The sequence below is a fragment of the Balaenoptera ricei genome, chromosome 12 (genome assembly GCF_028023285.1).
Source record: "Balaenoptera ricei isolate mBalRic1 chromosome 12, mBalRic1.hap2, whole genome shotgun sequence".
Classification (NCBI taxonomy): Eukaryota; Metazoa; Chordata; class Mammalia; order Artiodactyla; family Balaenopteridae; genus Balaenoptera; species Balaenoptera ricei.
This window is the reverse complement of record NC_082650.1, coordinates 16708569-16730261: the sequence shown is the minus strand read 5'-3', so window position 1 is coordinate 16730261 and position 21693 is coordinate 16708569. Positions and strand designations below refer to the sequence as shown.

Sequence of the window (21693 nt, the reverse complement as noted above, 5' to 3'; positions counted from 1 at the left end):
GCTCCCGGACTTCAGACTATACTACAAAGCCACAGTAATCAAGACAGTATGGTACAGGCACAAAAACAGAAATATAGATCAATGGAACAGGATAGAAAGCTGAGAGATAAACCCACGCACATATGGTCACCTTATTTTTGATAAAGGAGGCAAGAATATACAATGGAGAAAAGAGAGCCTCTTCAATAAGTGGTGCCAGGAAAACTGGACAGCTACATATAAAAGAATGAAATTAGAACACTCCCTAACACCATACACAAAAATAAACTCAAAATGGATTAAAGACCTAAATGTAAGGCCAGACACTATAAAACTCTTAGAGGAAAACATAGGCAGAACACTCTATGGCATAAATCACAGCAAGATCCTTTTTGACCCACCTCCTAGAGAAATGGAAATAAAAACACAAATAAACAAATGGGACCTAATGAAACTTAAAAGCTTTTGCACAGCAAAGGAAAACATAAACAAGGCGAAAAGACAATCCTCAGAATGGGAGAAAATATTTGCAAATGAAGCAACTGACAAAGGATTAATCTCCAAAATTTACAAGCAGCTCAATATCAAAAAACAAACAACCCAATCCAAAAATGGGCAGAAGACCTAAATAGACATTTCTCCAAAGAAGATATACAGATGGCCAAGAAACACATGAAAGGATGCTCAACATCACTAATCATTAGAAATTAAAGATGATACAAACCTCACTGAGAAATTAAAGACGATACAAACCTCACTTATCAGAGAAAAAAATGACAGTGAGGTATCACCTCACACCAGTCAGAATGTGCATCATCAAAAAATCTACAAACAATAAATGCTGGAGAGGGTGTGGAGAAAAGGGAACCCTCTTGCACTGTTGGTGGGAATGCAAATTGATAAGCCACTATGGAGGACAGTATGGAGTTTCCTTAAAAAACTAAAAATAGGACTACCATACGACCCAGCAATCCCACTACTGCACATATACCCTGAGAAAACCATAATGCAAAAAGAGTCATGTACCACAATGTTCATTGCAGGTCTATTTACAATAGCCAGGACATGGAAGCAAACTAAGTGTCCATCGACAGATGAATGGATAAAGATGTGGCACATATATACAATGGAATATTACTCAGCCATAAAAAGAAACGAAATTGAGTTATTTGTAGTGAGGTAGATGGACCTAGAGTCTGTCATACAGAGTGAAGTAAGTCAGAAAGAGAAAAACAAATACTGTATACTAATACATATATGTGGAATCTAAAAAAAAAAAAAAAAAATGGTTCTGAAGAACCTAGGGACAAGACAGGAATAAAGACACAGACGTAGAGAATGGACTTGAGGACACGGGGAGGGCGAAGGGTAAGCTGGGATGAAGTGAGGGAGTGGCATGGACATATATACACTACCAAATGTAAAATAGATAGCTAGTGGGAAGCAGCCACATAGCACAGGGAGATCAGTTCGTGCTTTGTGTCCCCCTAGAGGGGTGGGATAGGGAGGGTTGGAGAGAGACGCAAGAGGGAGGAGATATGAGGATATATGTATACGTATAGCTGATTCATTTTGTTATAAAGCAGAAACTAAGACACCATTGTAAAGCAATTATACTCCAATAATGATGTTAAAAAAAAAATCTACCATCGAAATTTCTCTTGCTCCTGACTTTTTTTTTTTTTTATTGCCACAGGTTTGTTCAGGTTGTCCATACCTTTGCCTAGAAATGATTGGCTTTGTGGTCTTCCCACCTCCAGCCTCTTCTTTCTCCACCTGAATAGAGGACAGATGAAGTACAGATTTAAGTATATTCCGTTGATCATAAGACTTCAATGGTACACTACTGCCCATCAAACTTAGTTCATAGTGCTACCTTTTTCTGTCTTCTCTCCTACCACTATCCTACATTTTTCCTACAGTTCAACAAAAACAAACTACTGAATATTCCCAAAATATGGTCTATGCTTTTCTGACTCTATGGCTTTGCACCTACTATTACATGCACCTGGAATGCTTTCCCTTGTCTTTGTTTGGTTTGGTTTTGGGGGTTTTTTGGTCTTTTGCAATCCCGTCACCTCTTCAAGGCCCATCTGGAATATAATCCCCAAGACACCTTTCCTGTGATCCCCTCCTCTTCTGAATTTCCAGAGTAACTTTGTTTCTCTTAAACTGCCCACCCTATTATTATCATCACTGTAAATTTTTTAAGCAAAGAGAAGATGTCTTGCAGGATGGTATGGTGAAAAGGACCTGGGCTATGTGGTCAGAGGATCTGTTCAAAGTCCCACTGTTCACTTAATAATTGTTTTAGATTACCCAATCTAAAGTCATTTAACCTGTTGAACCTTAAAATCTTTAGTTGTGAATTGGTGGTGGTAGTAATAACGTATAAAACAAAAGAAACTGTGACAAACAGAGAAGATAATATATGTGAGAAAACCTTGTAAATTGTAAAGCACTGTATAATAAATAGTGGTTTATAACTGGTAAATTTTATATGCCCTGGGTTCCTATCACATTTGTGCATTACGCCAGTGTATCAACGTGCCATATTCTACATCAGACAGTCGCAACATTTTCTGATAAGGTCTTGCATCATGATCTAGTCTCAAAAATGGAAATCAGCATGACTGGTTAGTTGGGAAGATAAGAGAGTTTTTAACTAATGGTTATCCAAAGGTGAAAAAGAGCCTTAAGTACTCAGCACCCAAGTCCAGCCTAAAGCTAGATTATGGAATTTAAACACTAGCTAATTTTGCTGACATAAACTATTCTGAATGAAACAGATTTTTATTCAAGAGTTTATGACCTAGGGTGAAAGGGAGAGACAAAGATGAGAATATTAGCCATTCTAATTCTCTCTGTTTTCAAGTCTAGTCCTGAGGCGAAGGGTAGCTGAGTCCATGAAAAAGACTGTTGATTTCTCGTGGATCTGTCTGTTATTATTATTCTCCTGGAATAAGTTTTTAAATTATTCATAAAAACTTCTGGTGCTTCTACCCAGAGTGGCATCACACAACACACACATACCATATTTTGTACACATGAGAGCATGTGACATAAATCACATTGTTTATCCTAGAGAGAAATAAGACAACAATTAATGAGTGACCCTCTTCCTTCATATCACTATCTCCTTTCCATAAGTTTTTAATCCCCTTCCCAACACTCTTACTCTGAGCAAAGGACCTTGCTTTCTGCATATTCAAAAGCTTGGAGGCCACCACAACCTCTCTACTGTCCCTCTTTCTAAGATTAAATTTCTCTACATTGTCACCCATTGTTCTCCTTTTAGAAAATGTTTTTATTGAAGTACAAAATATTTTCAGTAAAGTGCCTAAGTCACGCTTAACTTTAGTGTATATATTACTCGATGGATTTTTGCATGTGTTTAAATCCAATCACCACCCAGATCAAGATGAAGAATATTTTAGTGCCCCAGTAGGCTCCCGCATGACTCCTCCTAATCAAAACTCCTCATCCTGTACCCCCCAGAGGTAACCACTATTCTGAATTGTATTACCACAAGTTACTTTTGCCTGTTCTTGAACTTCACATATACAGAATTATACAATGTGTATTCTTTTCTGTCTGTTTTCTTTTTCTCCTCTCAGAATGTGCATGAGATTCACTGATTTTGTTAAGTGTATCAGTAATTAATTCTTTTTTAAACATGTAACTGTTTTATTAAGATATAATTCACATACCATAAAATTACCCTTGCAAAGCGCAAAATTCAGTGAGTTTTAGTATACTCAGAGTTACGAAACCATCACCAATATATAACTGTAGAACATTTTCATTTTCATCATCCCCAAAGGAAACTGTGTACCAATTAAAAGTCACTCCGTATTCTACCCTTTCCTCCAGCCTCTGGCAACCACTAATATACTTTCTATCTCTATGAATTCACCTATTCTGGACAGTTCATATAAATGGAAACATACAATATGTGGTCCTTTGTGACTAGCTTCTTTCATTTAGCAGAAGGTGTTCAAAGTTCATCGCTGTTGTAGCATGTATCAGTGCTTCACTGCTTTTTATTGCTGAATAATATTCCATTTATCGGTTTTTTGATGGACCTGTGCATTTATTTCTCCTGAGTGTATACCCAGGAATGAAATTGTTGGTGTATAAGAATTTGCCAGAGAGACAGAACCAATAGGATACAGAGAGAAAGAATGAGGGAGAGATTATAGGAAATTGGCTCACATGATTATGTAGGCTGGCAAGTCCAAAATCTACAGGATGAGCTGGCAGGCTGGATACCCAGGGGGAGCCAATGTTGCAGTTTCTGTTCAAAAGCCAGCAGGCTGGAGAACCAGGAAGAGCCTATGTTCCAGTTCAAGTCAGGAAGCCATCTAGTTGGGGAAATTCCTCCTAGTTGGGGAATTCCTCCTAGTTGGGGAAAAGTTGTTCTTTTGTTCTATTCAAGCCTTCAATGATTGGATGAAGCCCATCTACACTGTGGAGGGCAATCTGCTGTATTCGAAGTCCACCAATTTAAATGTTAATCTCATACAAAAACACCCTCACAAAAACACCCAGAATAATGTTCAGCCAGCTATTTGGGCACCATGGCCCAGCCAAATTGACACATAAAATAAAACAACATAGTTAGGTCATAAAGTAGGCATATGTTTAGCTTTAGTAAACACTGTCAAAGAGTTTTCCAATCTGGTTGAACCAATTTACAATCCCATCTGCAGTATATGAGAGTTCAGGTTGCTCTACACTTTTCTTTGCTAACACTTGGCACTGTTAGACTTTTTAACGTTAGCCCTTCTATTAGGTAGGTACTGATATGTCATTGCGTTTGTAATTTGCATTTCCCTGATAAGAAATTATGTTGAACACTTTTCTGTGAACTTATTGGCCATTTGGAAATCATCTTATAGGGTACTTCTTCAAGAGTTTTTCCTTATTTCAAAAATTGGGTTGTTTGGTTTTTCTTATTGATTTATGGAAATTTTCTCATATATTTTGAATGTGAGTCCATGGTCAGATATATGTATTGAAATATAGTCTCTCTTTCTTATTCGCTTTCCTGATAGTGTCTTTTGATTAATAGAAGCTTTTAAAAACTTCCCATATAGGTCTATGATCCATCTTGAATTAATTTTTGTATATGGTGTGAGGTAGGAGTCAAGTATCGTTTTTTTTCCATATGAATGGCCAATTGTTCCAGCACCATTTGTTGAAAATATATCCTTTTCTCACTGAATTGCAGCAGTGCCTTTGTCATAAATCAAGTTCTATTTCTGGATTCTCTATTATGTTCCTTTTGTGTATTTATCTGTCTCTGTGCCATCACCACACTGTCTTAATTACTGAGACTTTTAATGAGTCTTTAAACTTGGTAGTGTTAAGTCTTAAGTGTGTTCTTCAAAATTGTCTTGGTTACTATAGACCCTTCTATTTCCACATAAACTTTAGAATCGCCTTTCAATTTGCACACACACATGCACAAACACACACAAATATTTCAGGATATTCTTCCTTTCTTAATTATTTTTGTCTCAGAAAATGTCCCTTGTCCTAAAAAGCTAAACTCTCTTCTTGTGCCTTCAATATTATTCCTATAAGTTTCTCTTAGATGCTCAAGAGTCATCACCTCATTCTTGCACCTTCAGTCTTTCCCTCTACTTTGAATTTTTACCTCCAGCCTATAAACACAGCCAAATGCCTTTTATTTCTTGCCAAAGCAAAACAAACCAAAAAAAGCAAATGTTTTTCAACCTTACAGTTACCTCAAGTTACCATTCTCTGTCTTTGCCATTTAATATTTTAAAATATATGCATATGTGTTTTAATTATAAAATTTCTATAACATACAAAGTTTGGAAAATATATATCCCATTGCTCAACAACCCCAAGACAATTACAATTATTTTGTATATTTTATAGTATCTTACATATGCCCATGTATATATACTTTTTGCTGTTATAATCCATGTCTTTGGTGTTTTTTTTAAGTTTTCTGTCTTCTTCCTTTGCTTAATAAATATTTTTCCATATTGTTCCATAATCTTAATTATTTAAATGACTGCATCACATATAATTGAGTACACAAATCCTAATTTTTTAAATAATAATACGTTCATAAATTTCAGTTGCTTCCAAATTTTAGTCTTATAAATAAATATTGCTATAAACACCTTCATTCATATAGCTTTTCCTTTTGTGACTACTAAACTTTCTGAAAGAATAGTCAATATTTCATGCTTCTTCCTATCTATCTGCTTATCCCTTAACTCCTGAAATATATCTGCTTCTACCTTACTATGAAACATCTCTCTTAAAGATCACAGTTACCTAGTTGGCAACCCAATGTTTCTAAATCTGCATCATCCTGAATCTCTCCATAGCACTTAACACTGTTGGCTTTCTTGAAACTCCATCCATTCCCCTTGATTTATGTATAATATATGGCCTACCTCTCTGACCATGCTTTCCCTGCGTCCACCTTATTTTCTGAAACTGTGCTGTAGACCCTCTCTACCCCTCCTTTCCTTTGGCAATCTCATGGCTTTGTTGATTTTCTCTCTGCAGAAGACATCCAATGCATATCCCCAACTTTGATCTTCATTCTGAACGTCAATCCCATGTTTTCACATGCTGATCATTTCCACCTAGATACCTCAAATTAGGACTCTCACAAAAATCATCATCTTTCCCTGAATAATTTCTCTTCTTCCTATGGACCCTAGTCATTTAGGCTTAAATTGTAGAGTCATTTTTGACTTTCATCTCTCCGTCTTTGACTCCTTCACACTTGTTCCATCATGTAAACCCAGGACTGCTTCATGAATAGGCATGTGATTCAACTATGGCCTAGGAGATGGGAGGGAAGTCAGAGGGGAGATGGGGGAGTGGTTCTGGGAAACATTTTCCCTCTCCTAAGAAGAACTCTTTTCTCCCTCCAGACATTATGACCTCAGGAAATGATACCTGGAGCTGCCATTACCATCTTGCTGTTATTAGCTGGAGAATAATGCCAACACCCAAGATAGCAGAGCAGAGATGGCAAGAACCTGGTCTTTGACAACATTATCAAGCTTCTGAATCTTTCGAACCCAAAGTTTACTTTGTAATTACCAAATCTGTGAGATATAAATTTCCTTGTAGCCTAAGCCATTTTAAATTGGAATTTGTTACATCCTTACTGATAGACAGCTTTATATCAATTCATTATGTCTCATTTGGGCTATTGCAATGCTATGTAGTCTTTATGCCCTCAACTCTAATCCATTTCATACATCTGCTGCTAGATTATCCTTCCTAAAGAACTATTTGATCATATTTTTTGTCTTGTCCAAAAGACAACTTCTTTAGTAGCTTCCCGTTGCTTAGAGAATTAGTCCAAGCTCAGCAGTTCAGCATTTGTGGTGTTGTACAGCGCTACACTCTGTTACATACCTTGCACTATGGATACATAGAACTAAGTGCTATCCCTTGAATATGCCTCTCCCTTTCCCGCTTTGTTCATGTTGTCTTTGCCTGGAATACTCTTGCTCCATCTCCACTTGCCTGTACACAATCTTCTTGAAACTGTCCCTGACATTTCCTCTACTGCCACCCCCTGCAAAGTAAACTCTCCTTCCTCTAAGCTTCTATGGTGTTTATTACCATCTACTTTGTATTGGTGTTATTTACATAGTGTATTCTCTTCTACTACCAGTGCTGTTCAATAATAGAACTGTCTGTGAAGACGGTTAATGAGCACTTGAAATGTGGCTAATGCAACTGGGGGCCTGAACATTTCATTTTGCTGAATTAATTTAAATGTAAATAGCTACAGGTAGCTAGTGGCCACACAGCACTAGACTAAAAGACTCTTGAATGTAGTACAGGGATTATATCTTGTTTTATCTCTCTAATCATTACAGAGAGCATCTGAAAGGCACAGTCTGCTTTGTTCCCTCGTGTTTTCTCCACAGAGCCTTGTGGATAATAGACACTGAATATTTATTGGATCAGTAAATATGGGTATCACATTTACCAAATATATAGTAAGGGTTCCTAACTATCTCTGTTCCAAATTCAAGTAGATTAAATAGGCGAGAAGAAGGAAAAGTTGAATGACCAAAACTCCCATCTGTTACTGAGAAACAGATGGCTAGTTCCATTATGAAAGCATATCTATTTCTCTATCTCTATCTGTCCATCTCACAACATTCCTTCTCTTGGTTAAGCAGGGAACTCTGCACTTTAAAGCTCTTTGTTTTTTAAAACTTTTTATTTTGCAATAATTTCATACAGTGAAAACTTGTAAGAATAGTAGAGAAATTCCCATATTCACCAAGTTTTTAAAAATATTTAAACTATTTTAAAATTTAAAAATAACCAAGGGGACTTCCCTGGTGGCCGCAGGGAATATTTCAGTGTGTTTTCTGATGAACAAGGATATTCTCATACATAATATATTCAGGAAATTTAACACGGATAACGTACTTTAATCTACAGTTCATATTCCAACTGCATCGATTATCCCAATAACATCCTAAAGTATAGCATTTTCCTCCTCCAGTAAAGATCTAGTTCAGGGTCACATATTGCATTTAGTTGTTATGTCTTTAGTTTCCTTTAATCTGCAGTTTTGTTTTGTTTTCATTGACACTGAAAGTGTTTTAAGAATACGGGCCAGCTATTTTGTAGAATTTTCCTCTATTTGGGTTTGTTTGATGCTTCTCATGATTAGATCCAGGTTAAAGCTCTTCAGTGTTGGTGCAAGGATGTATTGTTATACATACCTTCTCTGCCACCCACTGGTTCTTAGACTTGAGCTATTCACACCTATCGTATTCATAAGTTTACAAAGCATTATATTGCCATTAAAATATGTATATATACATTTCATTAAATTTCTAACAATATTTTGTATAAAATATGTAATTCTACCATTTCAAAAGCAATTGTTGGCTCTATATTTTATAGTGGTTTCAAAGAGAAGTGAAATTTACTTAATAATGGATTCAATTTCTCTAAACTCATTTCATCAATTACTTTAACATTTAGTTCAGAAATAGTTCCTCAGAAAGGACTACTGTGAAGTATTAAGGTTCAGTGACTTTTTTTATTACCAAGCATTGCATACATTAAAACTATAGTCTTCCCATTTTTAAAATCCTAATTTACTTCTCTTAATGATATCGACAATGGAGAGAAAAATACTTAAATTCTGATACAGTAAGTAATAATAAGTACTTCCGGCTTTGACGTGGTAAGGGTTTTGAATTGGTGCCCTATCCCAATATTTCAGGTATTTTTAAATGATGAGTGAGGGGAAAAGAACTGGCAAAAGTACCTTAACCGGAGAGAAGCCTGTACTTCTTAAGAGATTTTTGTTTTGTTTTGGGGGTGTGTGTGTGTGTGTTTAAAGGCTCTCGCTGTAACTACAGCGCTCATACTGGAAATAGAAAAAAAAAAAATGCTCCTTCAGGATTTTTCTGGGGAGTAAGAATTGTTTCAAGGAAAAAACTGGCAGAGAAATGGACAAAAAAAAAAAAAAAATGTAGTGTTTTGGACACCATTAAAGCGCTAGAATGTTTAAATAAATATCTTACATTGTGAGAAACGTGTGAGTGTTAAACACGTTTCATTTTAGGGGGAAATTAAATATTTCTTTAAGATAGAAACAGAAGTCTTTCCTTCGCCTCCTCCCCCCCCCCCAAGTTAAAGTGTCTTTGGCTCTGCTTCTAGGACTTCTAGGAACGTGCAATTTAAATAAAATCGCAACAACAAAACCCTTGCAGCATTTACACTGGTTTTTTCTTTCCAGCGCTCAAGAAGACTCAGAGCCCAACATTTTTTTCCAAACTCGAAGCTGCGAGTTCCGAGCCTTCTAGGACGTGTCCCGCACACTCTCGGGACGACGCTGGTCTCCCGCTCTGGTCACCCGCGTCAGCCAGCGGCTCTCGGCGCCGCCCGCCTCCAAAGGGGTGTGTCCCCGCCCCGCAGCGGCCGCACACCCGCCTCCGCCGCAGGCCCACCTGCCGCCCTCGGCGGCCCGGGCCCGGGGAAGGCGCGGGGCGGCGGCAGTGTCGCGGCATCGGGTCCGCCCCCCCGCCCGGAGCTCGAAGCCCCTTCCCCGCGCGGCGAAGCTAGCAGGCCCACTGGTCCCGCCGCCCGCTTCCGGACGGGCCGAGCCGCGGGGAGTTCTTTTCTCCTTTCAACCCAAACTGCTATCGGCCCCCGTTGAAGGGTAAACCTGCTTTCTCTCCACACACACACACCCTCCAAGTAACGGCGGCAGGGATAAAACTTAAAAAGTAGGATCCCGGGCCCTCCTCGGGCCGTTTGCCTCGGCGCCCCCTCTAGCACGGCCCCAGCGGCGGCCCGCGCCAGTCCGCGCGGCCGGGCAGCGTTCTCCCTTCAGCCTTCGCAAGACGGGTGTGGAGTCTGCGAGAGTCGGGGGAGGGGTGCAGGGCGGAGAAAGAGCATCTCCGCGCCGCCGCCGCCGCCACCGCCGCCGGCCGCTCCCCCGCCGCCCGACTGGGGGAGGCCTCGTCACAGCCGCCGCCTCAGCAGCGCCCACAGATCTCGCGGTGTTTGCCGGCGGCCGCGCCGCCATATTGTGTGACAGTATTTTGATTTGCACTGGACTGGCGGAGCCGCGGCGAGAGCGAGCGAGAGCTGGGGGGGTGGGGGGAGGGCAAGCAAGCGCGAGGGGGGTGGGGGCCGAAGGAGGTAGGGAGGCCGAGCGAGCTGGAGCCGAGGAGCGGGGAGAGGCGACACTACCCAGCCATCGTTTTTGATCTGCAGCAGCCGCCGGCGGGGCGACCCAACCCGACCCCCCTCCCCTCCCCCTCAGCCACGAGCGGCGGCGGCGGCGGCGGCAGCGGCAGCCGGAGGGAGTTGGCGGCGGCGGCCGATCGGAGGGGCTGAGCGGGGAGGGAGGGAGGGCTGAGGTGTCCCCCCTGCCGGGTGGAATCGGAGGCGGCGGCGGCGCTGGCGGCGGCTGTGGTGGTGGAGGCGGCGGCGGCGACGGTGGAGACGGCTGCCGTAGTGGGAGAGGCGGCGGCGGCGGCCGAGGAGGAGGAGGGGGAAGCGGCGGCGGCGAAGGGTAAGCGGACAGCGCTGCCGGGCCTCGGCGGGATCCCCAATCCCGGCTCTCCCCTCAGCTCCCCGCACCGCCCCCCCTTCATCTGAAAGGGACTCTGCCGACTCGCGAGGCCCTTGCGGGGCGTCCGCTTCTTCCTCTCGCTCTTCCTCCCTCCGCCTCCTTCCTTCCCCAGTGGCGAGGCAGAGAGGGAGGCCCCCCAAGTCCTCCAGACCGGGCGGGGGTGGGGAGCATCGGGCCCGGCCTGGGCTCCCGGGACGAAGTGTGTAGGGGGAGGGGGAGATTCATTGGAGTCGGGCGCCGGGGAGAGCCCCGGGTGGGGGAGGGTGCCGGGGGCGGGGAGGGCCCTTGCCTGCACGGGTGCCCCCGGCCCGCCCCTTTGGCATGTGTGAGATATGGGGGGCTGGGAGGGGGGGGACAGAGATCTCCTCTGGGGGAGCCGTGGCCCGAAGAGGGATGACTTAGGGGCGAGGGTGTTGCGGGGAGAGATCGAGGGAGTTACGTGGAGGTCGAGGGGAGAGCGTGGTTCCTTTTCCGAAGTGGGTTTTCTGCAGCCTTCTGGAAGTGGGGAGCAGCCCCGCTGTGAGTGTGTGGCCCTTAGATTTCAGAGGATAGTTCTAGCTTTCTGTCCCGTCAACCTCAAACCCTAAGATTGGGGTTGGGGCCGGGAGGCTGAAAGGGTCTGGGTATCGCTGAACAGGTGACAGGTGTATCGTCCCGTTGCTGATGCTGTACGGCTGCTCGGGCGGGGTAGTATAGCAGAGTGGCGGAGCCCGTGTGGCTTCGTATCTATGCGTTTGGCCATGTTTCATTCCATATATAGTATATTTGCGATGTTCGGTTTCCATTCTTCAAGTCAGCTTAATTGTCGTGGAGGAATTCTTCAAATGTTTCTGATAAGCGGGGTTTCCAGGAGAGTGGAGGGAATTTGCAGCTTCACGGGGGTTTCTCAGGAGTTCATGCGTTTCGGGGTCCCCAATGCGAGGCTGTTTTGAGTGCCTCTCTTCATTGGAAAGTTCTTGAACACTAAGGTCGTATTTGAGGCAACAGTGAAGCAGTATACTTTTGCATCCATTTTGTCTGTTTTAGGTAAGTTTGTAAAGTGTCGAACTTTAGGGTCAGGTTGATTCGCATTTTATAAGAGGAATTCGTTTGTGCTTTAGCTCACTCTTAAAGAGTACGTTGCTCATTATGCAATTTCAGATTTGGCCGGGAATTTTGGTGGGCATGGAATACAATTTTGCTTTCAGTTTTTACACTGCTGCTGCTTACCACACTCTTCGTACAGTAGCAGAGTATTGACACCTTTTTAAAAATATCTTTGAATTCCTTGGAACAGTGAAGTCGTGATTGGTTTTAAACCCTGACAGTTTGAAACTTTAGATTTTGAAACTACTGCATTTTCTAATAAAGACAGACATGCTCTTCATCTCACTGTAAGCTTTGGCTGAGCACTTAAATTAGAAACAATGGGAAGAATTGTCAGATAAATGAGTTACAAATTAAAATAAGGCCAAGTTTAAAAAGGATTCAATAGCTTTGAAAAAACGTGTCTGGAACGAATATATTGAATGATGGCACTATCAGTGTGTTAACAGGAAATAGAACAAAAATTCCAGTGATTCAGAACTTCTGTTGGGTTTTTTTTTCCCCTTAAATATAATCAGTTTCTAATAGAGGGTGCTTAAGATTTAAATCTTTAAAGGATCAACTGAAAGTTGAATGCGTTAATTAGATGAGTAAGTCGTCCACTGAATACACTCCGTTATTTCATTTTCCTGTTGGGCACGTGGAATACCTTTTCTTGAGTTCAAAAGTATTCTCAGGGGACACTGATGAAATGCAAGCGGTTCAGCCCTCTTTAGTGAACTGTCGCATAGTAGAACCTGTGCTTTTTGTAACTTGTTAAGAAGTGGGTAAATGATCAGTCTCATCTGATACAAATTTACTGAAAAATAAGTTTTAACTTAATCTGATTTGATTGAAATAACACCTATATTTGGTCCTCTCTTTACTGGAAAGAAGCGCTTGCCTTCAGCTAGTGATATTGTTTAAAACTTGCATACAGTTATTGCATCTAATGAAATCAGGAGGTTTTTAAACTCTGCAGAGTTAAGTGGGCACACTACTCAGATCCCCAGTTACGTTATTATTGAGAATTGCTTCTTTAGTATTAGTAACACGTTATACTTGGGTAAGTGTCTTAACATGATTAGTCTTGTGTCTTGACAGAAATAAAAATTTATTCTACTTCTGTAGTTTTCTCTGTAGGGAAAATTCTTTTCTCAAAATACTGTTGAGGATGAAATCTACATATGTATCTATGAACATATGGCATTTTGCAAAATGGGTGTGATGGGCACCACTTACATGAAACTTTGTGAGTTTCATGCCAAAAAAGTCCCATGAGGAATGTTTGAATTTTCTGAAACAGCATTTTTTTTAGTTGTATAAATTCATCAAGACTAAAAGTGTATTTCTTAATGGTTATCAATGTATTTAAAAGGCAATGTTTACCTTGTTATAGATGTTTTGAAGAAAAGTTCCTGATAATCTTTACAACATACAAAGTTTGTAAGTTAAACTGTAATTCAGAAAAGCTTCAATTTCATTATATCTCTACCTGGCCACGCTCCTATGACCCAGAAGAGAACAGTAGTAGCACTTTTCCGTTGTTTCACTTATGTCATCTTTATTTGGTCCATCTAAGATTGGGACTCTATAAAATAGAAGGATTATGAGGGAATAACAGAGGCAAATGTGAAAATGGGGCAAAACAGTAATAAGGAGGAGAAGCTAGGGGATAAGATGCTAGTAGAGGATTAGATGAACAGTTTTAGGCAACTAGGAAAATGGAGATGTGGGTAGTGGTGGGTGCCAAGCAGAGGAAGATGATCATGCTGAACGATTCTAAGGAGGTTTGGGCTGAATCTTTCGGTAGATTCTCACAGTCTATATGTCATTTTATTTTAAGTCCTCTGTATTAAGATGGTAAGGATTTGGACACTTTGAAATTGTATGAAATCTAAACGTATGCATGTTCATATTTATTTGCCTCTGGTTCATATTTCCAAAATACTTATAATATTTTAACATTTCATTTTTTTATGATTCCGACCCTAAAAATCAAGGACATTTACTTAATCAGAAATCTAAAATCCCAGAGTAAGTACTCAGGGGTGGCCAGTACTGTACTTTTTACATTCCCTTTAGTTAACTGCTAAACTTGCCTATGATCTTGATAAGAGTCAGAGATTAAGAATGGCTGTCTTTTTCTTCATTTTCTAAGTATTCCATCCCTCAAAACACAATGTTTGGTACTAAGTAGTACTTACTACTAGCCTTCTAGCGTTAAAGTTATGCATTTCACTTAGATTTTTATTGACTCATTTTACAAAGTATGCTTAGTTTCTAATTTCTTAATCCTCAGAAGGAATGGGCTACTGTTAAAAGCACAGTAAGATGTGTCAGCTGAGAAGTTGATGTTTTAGAAGGAGATCCAAGTCAGAATTGCCACAAAGCAAAATTGCGAATATTAATATCAGTGAAAGATCTCTGTGAAAATTGATTAAAGTTTTGCCACTTAAAAGTGCTTTGTTCAAAATATAATTCATGTAGACCCCCGTATCTCCTGACAGTGCTTTATAAATGAGGCTTTGCCGAATGTATCTTTTTGATTTGCCTCAACGTTTTTAATGTAAAACTTGAACAAGAAATTCTATCGGATTTCTGATAATCTGTTTCAGTTCAAAATTTGGTATCAAGGGAGTGGTAAATTTCTTTAGACCTCTAATATCTTAACATTAACCTTTTTAGTGTTTCCTGCATAGTAAAAGAAAGAGAAACTAATATTTATTGAATACCTACTAAGTGCCAAGGTTTCTGTCGTTTCACAAATATTTATTGAGCACAGGGTTCTTTGAGATATTGGAGATGGCAGCAGTGGATAACATAGACAAAATTTCTGTCCTCATATAGTTTACATTTTAGTAGTGGAAGATATAATAAATGAGTAAAATCAAGCGTGTCTGGGAGAAAAAAGTACTGTGGAGAAAAGTAAAACAGAACAGGAGGTTGGGGAACAGACATTGCATATTTGCTCTTTTAAAAACTGCATAGTGGATATTATCTTTGATTTCAAAAACAAAAACTTCCATACATAAATTTTTTTCTTTAAGAATATACTTCAAAACTAACACAACATTGTGAATCAACTATACTCCAATAAGAAACTTTTTTTAGAAATATACTTCATAACTTGGGAACAACATTATGTTTGTACTTCAGAGTTTTAGTTAATAGTGATTTCCTATTGTTAGTGCTTCAGAAAGCTGCTTTGTGGCTCAATAGAAAATTTGGAGTCTGCTATCCTGGTTTGAATCCTGGTTTGCCACTTACTAGCTTTGTGATTTGGGGCCAACTACAATTTCTCAGCCTCTCTGAGCTTGTTTTCTTCTCTTTAAAAGGAGTAGAATACCTATAGGTTTGTTGTGATGACAAATTATACATTTTGTGTGAATTATCTGATATATAGAAGGGGCTCAGTAAACTGCAACTTTTTTGTCTCTTGCTTATCTGGAGTTCTGTTGTAAAACAAAATAGTTGATGTTGGTAACCCTTCCAAGAAGCTTTCATAGCACTATGGGGGACATTGTTTAATACACAGTTTATTTGAACAACTAAGGCACTCTTCTCTGATAGAATAAGGTTAATTAAAACTCAACTGTAATTTATGGTCACTAATACTTTCTGGAGCATTTGCACATGTTATCTAGTCAATATGCTGTCAGGAGTAAACCTAGTCTTTATGATGAGGAAACGTGACATATCTTGATGATCTGGATTTCAGCATTTTGACAAGTAGATAAAAATATCGTATAAGATCCCAGTTCATGGAAGTACTTGTGAAACATTTAGTACAGTTTACGTATTCAATAAATGTTCGCTTTGTCACTAGTTATTATACCTTTATTGTGTGAAAAGGGGTAATTCAGAGAATTCACAAAGTATTAAGGAAAACTTCTATGAAGAGAAAGTAATGCAAATTGTGGATAAGTTTTTTGAAGAAAGAGTGGAATAGTCAATCAAATTGCAATATTTGTTTTTCATTTTTAGCCTGGGAAATCACTAAATTGTCTCAAGGACAGACTGTGTCTTATTTTCCTTTCAGTCTTGACTTCACCATATCTTCAGTGCCTGGCCTGTACTTAAGGAGCTCAAGAAATACTGTGTGTTCAGTGCTGAATGGCTCTTAGTGGTAGTTTTCCTGTGTATCACAACTCTTTTTGGTAGTAAGCACCTTCTGATTTTGAAAAGTGTTTGCACTGGACTTAAGTCTTTGAATCTCTAGTTTTAAGCACAGACTCAGATATCACACGAAGCCTTCTGAATGCTATTTTTTTGAATCTAGCCAAAAGTTTGAAAAAACATCCTAGAACTTAAAAGGAAGAAAAGAAAGAAATTATTTGCAGCTAAATTAGTATTCATTAACCTATTCCTATGAAGTTGTTGACATTAAAGTGAAAAAGTGAATAGAAATTTTTAAAAGCAGAGTAGAAAAAATAATTCATATATAATTATGTGCTCTTAACCAGCCTTTAAAAGACAAGTTTGTCTTACCTCTTTAAGGCAATTTCAGTGCAACTGTACAGTTATACTGACATTATGGATTAAATGGCTCAGTCACTTTCTTACATTCCTGTGATGTGGGGAATATTGGTGTTTTCACGGAAAAGGGAAAACATCCCACCCCACCCTACCCTACTTTAACAGTAACCATTTTTCAGATGTTTGAATCTTAGCACCAGTAAGCTTTTTCCTGTTCTGTAGCAAGTTATTCTCTGCCTAATGAATAATTTTAGCTTTCCTAAAACTGAAGACTTCCCTTAAGTTCTAAGATCTTTAGTCATTTATGCAAAATATTTCTTGGCTTTTAAAAAAGTTCCCCTTGAAGATGTATAGAAACAAATTGCTTAATTTTTAAACTTGGTATGACACAATACTGTTTCAAAAATGAGATAGAAATATCTACAATTGGATATTTTTATACTCTTGGGGGTTTTTGTTTGTTTGTTTGTTTGTTTTGAACTGTAACAACCTACCACTGGAAAGGGATACTACTACAGGGTGTCAGTTTGAGTGGCTTCAGAAAGAAGGTCAGTCTGATTTATCCACAAATAGGTACAACATAGACCAGGGCATTTTAAGAATTTGTAGTATTTTAATTGCCTTGTTAAAGAAAATGGCATTCTTGTTTCACCTAAGAAGAAAAACAAAAAACAGTCCTGGTACAAGCCTCAGAAGCCAAATAATAAAGTAGAGGTTGGAATGGTCCTGCAGAGAGAGACAGAGAAGAGAAGCAAGAGTAAAGAAGTGTAGAATTTAAAAGATTCTGGTGGAAATATATGAATGCTGATTGCTTTTAATAAAATGATTCAAAAGAATTACTCTGTTAAAGAAAATTCGTGGTCTCTGCAACCAGCCCCTGCCCAAGCTTGCCAAAATAGTAAGTCAAAAGCAATGCCACATTCCGAGGTATATTATAGAGATTAGTGCTACCATCAAAAACTTCAGAGTTTCTGAGGGTTGATTCTGACCATTTAACTTGTCTGTTTGGCTAGTGCAGAAGACAGGTTCTGGGAGAATAACAGATGACAGTGAATTATTGAGGGAAAAAAAGTGCACAAAAAGAGTAAATTTTCAGTTAGTAAATTCTTTTTATTCTTTGGTTTATTAACTATACTTTCATCTGAATTATTAAATAATACTCTTCTTTTGAGTTTTAATGTTTAAAGTTTTACTCTAACATTTATATTAAGGAAAACTTATTTTGACCCATAATATCTTAATGTTAACCTTTTTAGTGTTAGCAAAATGGAGCACATCACAAGTTTGCTTCCTGTCGGTTTGCCAGTCAGGCAGGCCAGATACTGCTTGTTTCATCAGTGTAGAGCCAATGGCAGTTCAGCGGAATGATTTTCCATTCCCTATCAATGGGAGGAAATACTTGCCAATACAAATGAAAACTTGAACTTTGCAATTTGACCTTGCTGAACACAGTTCTCACACCAGGCAAGTTTTGTTTAGTCAGAGAAATCAACAAAAACAATCATTCTGATATGAACTGGGAAAATAGGAGTAGAAGGGAGTTTACCTAGTTTTAATTCTCTCAGCTGCTGAAGAAAATACTACTTTTGAGTTTGAGTTGGTCTCTGTTAACTTGTCAACTTGTCAACCTCCACCCTTTTAACTAAACATCTTAATTTTATCGTGTTGGGAATCTGTGACGTATGATAAGAAAAGACCTGGTCTTTAAAGTCAGGTGAGCCCAAGTTCAAATGTGAGTTCTATTACTAACTATAGCTTTGTGGTCTTAGGCTAATCACTCAAACTCTTTGAGTCTAGGACTTTTCTTTAGAAAAATACATAGGTATAATAATACCTACCTTGCATGGTAGTTTTAACTACATTATCTGCGTTTCTTATGTTAGCTAGCTCTGTATTTATGTTACCTAGCACAGTACTTACCTGAACTTAGTAGACATCAATAAGTAGTAGTCAAAATGTCTGATATATCCTGTGCTTTTTGAGGCAGATTTTCTTCCCTGTAACTTTCTTATATCAATATTAGCTTCTATTTAGCGAAGCTCAGTTTCAAAAAGTATTAATCTTTCAAACAGAACAAGGTGAATTATTTTTTCTAGTAGACATGTAGCTCAAATAATGGGAGGTAATCTTACATTTGGAATTTATCTTTGTTAGGTTTTTCGTTCAGAATACCTGTTCAATTCATTTTCCCCAAAAAGTAGAATAAAAGGGAGATAACGTCTATATTGTTTAATTTACTGTACCTCTTCAGACCAAGGGTGAAATAAAACATCACCATTATTTTTTTAATTACAAAATAAACATGCAAATTATTAATTCTTTGTATTTTTCTTATCTGTTCCTGTGAAAAAGCCCACATTTTTAATTTGAAATTAGTTCACAACCCATAATTTAGGTTTTTTAATGAAAAGCATTAGAAAATTGGCATGGATCAGATTTTGAAAACACTGAAAATATATGAGCTAAATATAATACTATAAAACATATACCACTTCATCTGTATAAGGTGACCTTTGTAATTTTTTTGTTTTAAATTGCTAGTTAATATTTTTTCAATTATTTTAATAGTATTCTTTTCTGTGTCCATGTTTCACATTCAAAAAAGATACAGTGCTAAATTTCCTGATGTTCATTACTGGGTTAACTGTGATTTTTTGCTTTGAGTTTTCCTAAAAGTTTTTTTATCTTAATTCATTGAGTGAACTGGTGATTGTTGTAGAATATTTTGCTGTACTAATTAGTATTAATTGCTATTTGTATAAGTAATATTTTAACCTAATAATACAGTTTGTATTATACAGTGATGCTTATACAAACATTTTCTGTTCATCAGCTTTTATTGGTGCTAAGTTATCACTAGAAAATAGTAACAGAGAAGATAGCAATATAGGCAAGAAAATTTGCTTTTTAAAAAGGCTTCAGAACAGAGTGTGTGTTCCATTTTAATTCATTGAACACATATTGTGGTATAATTGCTTGGTTAATTTTTAAAAGACTGTTAGTGACCTGACAAACATGGGCGTCTACTCTTTGGAACTCAAGCAGATGCATGCAGGCATCACAGTTAAGTAGTTACTAGAATTGAAGAGAAAAAGTACTCAAGATATCTAAGGGATCATTGACAAACAAAAGTTGGTGAAAATACAGGTACTGTGTGTTTGCGTTGAGAGTAACTTGCTGTTTACCTTGTGACTAGCATATACCTGAACTGTACTTGACTAAGCACTGTTTGCTACTTTATGATGATTTTCTAAACATGTGGAAGTGGGGTTTCAAAAAAAAAATTTCCATTTCCACAAAGCCAATTCTGCTTTTTTACATATGAAAATGTATTGACATGTATTCGTTGGGCTTGATTTTTCTTTTTCTTTTTTGAGATTTTTCTAGCTGAGGTGGTGCTTGGCCTGAGTGAGACATCCTCATTCTCTTCATGAGATTTTCCCCTCATGAACAATGGCATGAATTTACAGGATGACTGTTCAGAGCCATTGCTGTAGCTCTGTGAATGGAATAAGAAGTACTCTTTTGAGGAAGGTAACTGGTTCATGGGAAAAGTGAACTGGTGATCTTAGCCAAACCAAGCTACGGAATCAGTACTTCAATTTCTATAGGGTATCACACGACCAAAAGAATAGAAAGAAACTCCATAGAGTTTGTTTCATATGGCTTCTATGATATACCTGTGCAAAATAGCTAACCCAAAAAATCTTGCCTGACTCATTCTTTCACCATGCCTCATCTCTACCTTCTTTATTGGTCAACCTAATTCACCTATCCAGTGGTTTTGAATTAGTTTTGAGTCCTGCTGTGTGCCAGGTATTTTGCTAGGTGATGGGATTGGAAAGATGACTAACATATTGTTCTTGCCCTCAAGGGACAGGTATACAAGCTATCAGTAGTATACTAACACTAGCAAATGCAGTGACAAGGTTAGACATAAAACACTTTAGGAATCTACAGGAGGTGGCTGACTCAGTGAGGGAAGGAGGGATATAAGAGGGAATTCTTCATAGGAAGGGTGACACAATCTGTGTCAGATAGGCAAGGAAGAGGAGGACAAGTTGGGAGAAGAGAGGCCATTGCAGTCAGAGAGAACAACATGCATAAAGGATGGAGGTAGGAAAGTCCACACCTATTCAGTACTGTGAATAGTTCCACAGTGCATTAGGTACCAGTGGTGGGTTAATTGGAAGTGAGGTGGAAAATGAGAAGAAAGAGCATGAAAATACTTGTATGCTCTGTAAAGTAGATTTGACTTCATCCCATAAATGTTGGAATGTTTAAATTAACGTTCTAGGAAGATTTCTCTGGCTGCAGTGTAGTTTCTGATGGCTGTAGAGAATATTTAGAAAAGAGCGGGGGTGGGTTTCCCTGGTGGCGCAGTGGTTGAGAATCTGCCTGCCAATGCAGGGGACACGGGTTCGAGCCCTGGTCTGGGAAGATCCCACATGCCGCGGAGCAGCTAGGTCCGTGAGCCACAACTACTGAGCCTGCGCGTCTGGAGCCTGTGCTCCGCAACAAGAGAGGCCGCGACAGTGAGAGAGAGGCCCGCGCACCGCGATGAAGAGTGGCCCCCGCTTGCCGCAACTAGAGAAAGCCCTCGCACAGAAACGAAGACCCAACACAGCCAAAAATAAAAAATAAATTAATTAATTAAAGTTCTAGGGGTTTAAAAAAAAAAAAAGAGCGGGGGGGTGGGGGCCGGGGGCCGGGAGGTAGCCTTATAACCATTTATTTGAGAATTGATAAAGATGTGAGTTAAGGCTGTAATTAAGGAGAAGAGTAGGTGATGAATTTGAGAATACTGAGTGTGAAGTAAGTAAGTAATCACACACGCCCTGGCTTGCGTACCTGAGTGCATAGTATAATGCCTGCCATTCATCAATACAAGAGCATACCAGGGGCAGTAACAGGTGAGGAAGATATTTGAGTTCTGTTTGTTGGTTTTAAGCTTCCTATAGAGAGAGAAAGAGGAAGAAGACATCATTTTATTTGGGAGGCAACACGGAAATCTTCTCTGATTAGATGACATTGGAGCAGGT

At 39.1% G+C, this 21693-nt stretch overlaps 1 protein-coding gene across 4 annotated transcripts in view; it reads left to right on the top strand.

Moving 5' to 3' along the window:
* Window positions 1-10959: 10959 nt before the first annotated feature.
* The window catches only part of TAB2 (TGF-beta activated kinase 1 (MAP3K7) binding protein 2), an 83685-nt gene continuing 72951 nt past the window's right edge, over window positions 10960-21693 (top strand). For 2 of the 4 annotated variants that reach the window (XM_059941025.1, XM_059941023.1), the window contains exon 1: window positions 11527-12133. The gene's annotated coding sequence lies outside the window, so the exon portion shown is untranslated. Of the gene's footprint in view, window positions 11048-11526; window positions 12134-21693 lie in introns of those variants that run through there. The other 2 variants (XM_059941024.1, XM_059941022.1) reach the window with 2 other exon arrangements.